The sequence below is a fragment of the Heterocephalus glaber genome, unplaced genomic scaffold (assembly GCF_053883595.1).
Source record: "Heterocephalus glaber isolate CG9 unplaced genomic scaffold, H.glaber_assembly_v1.0 deba00001497, whole genome shotgun sequence".
Classification (NCBI taxonomy): Eukaryota; Metazoa; Chordata; class Mammalia; order Rodentia; family Bathyergidae; genus Heterocephalus; species Heterocephalus glaber.
Window position 1 is genome coordinate 1,515,953 of NW_028258320.1, and position 7,184 is coordinate 1,523,136.

A 7,184-nucleotide genomic window follows, 5' to 3' on the forward strand; every position below is an offset into this window, starting at 1 on the left:
CACTGTCTGCTTTGTGGCTGGATCCACAGCATCTAGTTCGGTGCTGGGCACTAGGTAGGCGCTTGGCAAATACCACTGAAAGAATTCTAGGAGTCAGCAAGGGAGAACAGGGACAGAAGTCAAGGTTAAAGGATGGCTGGGGACAAATGACACCTCCTGAGCCCCAGGGGCCCAGGCCTGCCCCAAGCCCCTCTCCGGACTGCCTGTCGCCGCTAGTGGCACAGGCACAGTCTGTCCAGGTGGCTTCTCAGAACGCAGCGACCCTCTGGCTGGCATCCCTGGCCCCTCCACCTAGTTTAGAGAGGATGAGAAACCAACCAATTGCTACACAATAGGGGCCAGTTAAGGAACATGGAGTCTGTCAATAGAGTGGAAAATTAGGCAGGCATTTAGCAGGCTGAGATGAGGATTCTGTCAATACTTGGAGCTGGGTATGAAATGTGGTTATGAGAGCGGCAGAGACCGCAGTGCCCGAGCACACATGGGCTCGTGGTTCCCACCTGCATTGATGGAGCTCCTGCTGTGTGCTGTGCACCCTGCCGGGCCCTGGGGCATGGAGACCGAGGAGAGGTGACCAACGGCTGCCCTGGGAAGGCCTGCACCGCTGGGCAGGAGGCGGATGTGACACCAGCCCAGAGCTGCCACAGAATGTCTGTCCACTGGAGGGAAGATCCTGGCCCGCTTCTGAAAGTCTAGGTCAAGGCCCTTGGGAGATTTCTTCGTCCCTCACATGCTGCATCATCAAGTGTGGAGTTCAGCACACTGGGTAATTCTTAGGTGTTCCTTTAATACTATTACAACTAATAATAATAATAATAATAATAATAATGATGATGATGATGATAAGGACACATAGGCTAGTCCTTAAGAAGAGCTCTGGAGCTTTGGAATCAGACAGCCCAAGTCCATACCTTGGCTGTACCACATTTTTTTTTCTGGTACTAAAAATCTACCGCTGAGCTATATCTCCAGCCATTTTTTTTTTTTTTTTTGGCACTGGAGATCGAACTCGGGTCTTTGTGCTTTCGAGGCAGGCCGCGGAACCACTGAGCTAAATCCTCGGCCCCCCTTTCTCATTTTTGAGAGAGAGTCTTACTAAATTTCCCAGGCTGAGCTCAAAATTGCAATTCTCCTGCCTCAGCCTCCTGGGTAGCTAGGGTTACAGGTGTGCACTACCACGCCTGGTTGGCTCTAACATTCAACCCACTCTGAGCTGCAGTTTGTCAAAGTGGAACTTCGGGTAGCTAGCCCCTAGCTCACAGCCTCCAGCAAAGTGTCTGCCCCTCTGCAGAAGGAGCTCAGCATCCGCCTGTGTGAAGGGAGTGCTTTCCGAGGGTGCTATGCTGCCAGGGCTGTCGTCACAAAATGCCACAGGCTGGTGACTGAAACCACAGAAATTTTTTCTGACACTTCTGGAGGTTGGAAACCTAAGATCAAAGTGTGGGCAGAGTCAAAGATTGCCGGAAAACCGGAAGCTAGGAGACAGAGCTGGGCTCTATTTTCCCTCGCGGCCCTCAGAGGGCCTGACAAAATCTAGCTGGGAAGGTTCAGAAGTAGGTTGGGGCTGTTACAAAAGGTTATTTTAGCACATACAGTTATTTTTGTGAAATCTAAAAATCAGGTGGACATTTGAGAGGTTTGTAGAGAGCTTGCACGAGGCTCTTGTGTTCCTCTGAATTCGTTAGTCTGAATTCGTTAGTCTGAATTCTCTTCCCTCGGAGTCTGACCTTGGGGAAACACTCCTTTCCCTTCTGCTTCTGTTTCTGGTCCTAGATTTGCCTTTTAGGGTGGGACTGAGAGGGAATCCCTTCATGGGGGGAGGAAGGAAGCAAGGGAAAAAGGAAGGGAGGAAGGGAGGGAGTGAGGAAAGAGCTGTCCACCCCTCATTCCCTTCAGCAACTTCCTGCTTTTAGCTCCAATGCAAAACCCCAGAGGGCCCCAAAGCTCCCAAGGACAAAAAGTTGTGGCCACTTTCAGGTCCCTCCCCACTGAAGGCAAGTTCTCAAGAAGTGACTTCCCAGCCACAGCCTCTGCCGGGTATCTTTCTCCTGCAGTGTCTTCCTTTCCCTGCCCCTGGATAGAATGAGCAGCTTGACTCCCACTGGCCCTGGCCTCTGTGTCTGAGATAAACCAGGATGGCCCTTTCCCTGCCACAGCAGCTTGGCCCATCTTGGGCAAGCAGCCCTCTCCTGGCCCAGCTCCCCTGTGGCAACGTGTTAGGATTGTCCACCCTGCTTGCTGTACAGGGTGGCAGAAAATCATCCATGATCATCTGCCCAAAAGCACCTTCTACCCACTTAGCACATTTTTGCATGCCTGCTGCATGTACGTCCTTTGATGCTGTCCTTTGAAAATACCTTGAAATCTCTCCAAATTATTTATAAGCACATTTAAACACATAAAAAGCACATATGGTTTTTGTTTTTTGCACCCGGGATTGAACTCAGGATCTTGTGCTTGCGAGGCAGGCAGGCATAGTGCCACTGAGCTAAATCCCTGGGCCACACAAAGCACATATAAACACTGGTTCTTGATTCTATTTTTTTTTGATACTGGAGATCGAACTCTGATCCTTCCACTTGCAAGGCAGGCAGCAGAACCACTGAGCTAAATCCCCGGCCCCTGGTTCTTGATTCTTAACTGGGAATTCACCCCACACTGCAGACCTTCCACTCTGAGCAGAGGTTCCATGAAGGTGGTTTCTGGGGCATTCTCGTCCCTGGAATGACATCTGCAGTGGAGGGAAGAAGGGAGGATGGGCAGATCCCGTGGGAGCTCCGGGCTGAGATGGCCCTGCAGGGATGGCCCAAGCCAAGGCAAGGGGTCCTTGTAGACGACTCCATGGATACTTAGGCCCTAGGGAGAGGTGTAGCTTTGTTTGGGGGTCAGCGGAGGGCAGTTTCTGGAGAGGTTTGCTGCTGTGAGCTCTCAGCTGGAAGCTTTACTTTGGGAGTTATAAAAGAACTGGGTCCAAGCTGACTGTCCTCATGCCCACGTCACATGCCTGCAGGAAGAAGGACCCATGCATGAGGATTCCACCCTGGCATTGTTAAAGGGAAAGGTTAGACAACTTAATATTCGTTAGTAGGGACCTCGTTGAAAAAATGATGGTGCCTCTATACAATGAAATTCTATGATGCCAGATGCAGAAGCTGGTAGAGTATCCACAGGGGACAAGCCCAAAGACCCATGGTCTGTGGCAAAAATAAGGTATAGAGTACCATAAAGGGTATGCTAATGCTGAGGGCAGTGGCCCATACCTGGAATCCCAGCTACTTCAGAGGCTGTGGCAGGAGGATTATAAATTCAAGGGCAGCCTGGATAATGTAGCCAAACTTGTCCAAAGCACAGATACGTATGTGTGTTTGTGTGTGTGTGTGTGTGTGTGTGTGTGTGTGTGTGTGTGCGTGTGTTGGAGACGTAGCTCTTTGGTAGGGCACCCCTGGCTTCCATCATCAGCACCAGAAAAAAAGATGCTAACATTTACCTTAAAACGGGGAGGGGGTGAGAATATCTTGCAAATGAATTTTTATGTATGGATAAAATATCCCTCTGGTAGGATTCATAAAATACTGGCAAGAGTGGTTGTTTTCAGACTGGGGAGCTGGTGGCTGAGTCAGAGGAGAGGGAGACTTCACTCCATACTCTTACATGGCTTCTGAATATTGAAGCATGCAATTGTATTCCTTATTTAAAGAAATTAAAGCATATTATCTAATTAAATATGCTTCATTAAATATTGTAAAAGAAATCCACTGAAGGGGTTTAGGAAAAGGGGGTGGGGTCTTCAAGTACCCAGGCACCAGGGTGATTGGGTGTTTTGGAGGCAGTGGAGGCCCGGGGTAGGGGTGACCTTCCCCTGCAAGGAGCAGGCAGTCAGGACAGTGGGGTGGGGAGGACAGACACAGGGATAGGTATTTTAAAATGTGATGCTGAACAGGCAAAAAAGAAACAGAATTAAGGTCCACAGCACAGTGTCGTTTCTGGAAATCAGAAACACGTTCTCACGCAGAGGGCACTGGGCTTGACAAGGATAGACACTGCTTCCAAAGGCTCACATGGAGCTCAAGGGATGTGTCCTGGGCAGGGAGAGAAGGGGAGTGAGCACCAGGGCTGAGGCAGAGAGGAAGCAAACAGAGGAGCCTTTCCCCTCCCCAAGTGACCACTTTGCAGGGATGTCACAGGAGTCCCCAAGGGGACGCATGAGGAGCGTCTGAGCACAGAGTGTGTGCCAGTTAGGATTTAAAAGTCTGAACTCTTCCATGGCTGCTTTGTATCTTGCTCTTCATAAACTTCAACAGAAACCACAGAGGTCAGTGTAGGACCGTTGGCTCCAGGAAAATAAAAATGACCACACATAGCACATAGCGGAGCCTGAGTTTATCCCGGGTCTGCCTAACTCCAAAGCTCTTTTCCACTGTAGGGCAGCATGGCCCTCGACCCTGCTTCGGAGGAAAACCTGAGGCCCTACAGTGTCACAGCATCTCCCAGGGCAGACAGACAATGGTGGCGCGGGCGGCACGACTGCGCATGGTCACACAGGGAACCGGGCCTGGCGAAGCAACATGGGGCAAGATCTGCCTTTTCTCTGTGGCTCTTTTTTGTACACAGCTCCATCTTCAGAAAGCCAGTGAGCACTTCCGGGACTTGACCCCACAAAATTCAGGCTGCCAGACCAGGGAACTTCTTTATTTATCCTGCTTCTCATTGTGCTTGCTATCTCTATGAATCCACATTTTTTAGAATCAGGACTGGAAATTTTCAGGCATTATCATTTCATGTATTTGCTCTTCTCTAGTCCCTGTCTTCTTCCGAGGCTCCAATCAGTCTTTCGCGTGTCTTAGCCTGCCTTTTGTTTCCTTAACTTGTGGTGCTCCTGTAATCAACATGGGTCTTTGATTTCAGTCTCCCTGTCCCAAATTCTTCAGCTATCTCTAATCTGTTTGACGCATCCATTAAACTCATTTTAATTAAAGGGTCTCGTCAGTGCTTTTAAAAATCTGCTTTATCAATTTTTTAAATGTTGATTTTTTTTTTTCTCTTTTCTTATCTTTCTAAGACAGGGTCATGGCATGTTGCCCAGACTGTCCTTGAATATCTAGGCTCCAGTGATCCTCCTGCCTCAGCTTCCTAAGTAGCTGAGATGCTTTGTCAATGAAGCCTTCATGGAGGAAACTGGATCTGATTAGCATCTCAGAGGAGCTTGGCTGAAGGCCACAGAGCCAAGGATGTGGCATAGACAGCCCAGTTTGTAGAGTGCAGAATCCTGCCTGCAAGGTGGGGTTATAGGAAGGGCCCAGATATCAGAGGTCCCCAAAATTTCAGATGCAGGACTTTGTCCTGGACCATTTTGGGAGCACTGAGAGCTCTTGGGGAGGGGGGAAGTGACAAGGGCCAAGTTGGGTTATAGGAAAATCAGGCAGCAGGGAGCTAGATGAATTGTATTCCTATAGTTACTCACTTACTACAGAGAATAATTAACTAAATCACGCTGTTATTTTAATAGAGTTGCGTTCTTTTCCTGAGAGGAACAGTGACTAGCTAATGCTCAGTGTGCTGGGCTGTCAGCTCCTGGGGCCTGGAGGAGCAGACTAAGCAGGCTGATTTATTTGGCTTCCACGGTCCCCAGAGCCACCTGGGGAAGGGCCTGAAATTTGTGGCTATTGGGCCCACTAGGTCCTAATTGGCTTCCTGAAGAGGGGCCGTGGTCATTAGGAGAAACCCACGTGTTAGGGCCCAAGCTCCTGCCTTAGACTATGTGGTCCCGAAGGGCAGGCAGCTGTCATGTCACCCTGATAAAGGACCCTAGCTGCTGCCACCACAGTCAAGGAAGGACCTGAGAACAATAAAGCGTCATCCTAGCCCATCGGCCTGATAGGATGATCTACGGCCGACCAGCTGATTTGCTGATGGCAGTGCATTTGACCCTGTCACCCAGGTGGTCAGAGGACAGATGGATGGAGACACTGTGCACCTCCAGGCCAGCTCAAAGTGCCCAGCCTCCCTGTGGCAGTGGGGGCTGAGATGAGTGAGGTGTATGTGCATGTGTGTGCGTGTGTATGTGCATGTGTGTGTGTGTGTGCGTGTGTATGTGCATGTGTGTGCGTGTGCATGTGTGTGTGTGGGGGGGCACTGCCCCCTGAAGGAGAAACTATGACCTCCCCCATAGGCCTCTGGGAGCACGTGCAGCCTCGCCCCACACCAAGCCACCTCTGAGCCTTGCTGTCCCCATCTTGCTCCAGATCAGGATCCAGAAGTCAACGGCTCAGCGGTTCCCTGGAGGAAGGGCACACTGGGACACCTTCACGCATGCTCTCCTCCCACTCCTGGGACCACTGTGTCCCTAGCCCCCTGCTACATCTGGTTGCCTTCCCAGGGGAGCCAGTGACATGCAGCGAGAAGGTGCCATGTCCTAGGAGCATGAGGGAAGGAAGGCAGGACCCTCCTGTCACCAGGTGGAGTCTGAGGAGGTTCCCCGAGGGGAGATGGGGACCTCAGCTCACCCCAAGGAATAGGTTCATGGACCCTTGTCAGAGAAAAGTTTCAGGACACTTCAGTGAGAAACAGGCAGATTTATCAGGCAGAATTAGAATGGAACAGAAAGGAGGGAAAGGACTTGGATAGCTGGGCGGGGCTCATGCTAATGAAGTCAGCTTTATGGTTTCACTAGGTGGGCCAGCGTGCAGTGGATCTTTATCCCTATTCTGGTTTCCTAGCTCTGGAGGAATCTTTATGTCTTAGGGGCAGTTTGATTCCCATGAGATGACTGGTCTTGCTGGGGAGTGGGACAGCCTTTGTTCCATGTCAGGGGACAACTGCTCCCATTTGGGGCAGTAACCCGATCATGGGGTGGTCTGCAAGGCTCTGCTTTTCCCGGAATCTGAGGTGGCTGTAGGTTTGGAGACTTGCAGACATCGCTCCAGGGAATCTGGAACTGACACTGTAAACACCAGAGATTGGATGTCCCTGAAAATTACTTTAGTTACTCTGTCTTCACATGCTCAGTCTTGAAGACGGATGAGATAGGCTGGGTGAATTTAAGGACCTTTGTAAACCTTGTAATACAGACACTTCTTAAGTGATTAACAGGCCTACATGCAGAGCTGAGCAGGGATCTAACTTAAAGTTTTAAGGTAATAAGGGAGACAAAAAATGGAGGCAGAAATGCCAAGCTTCATTTTGCT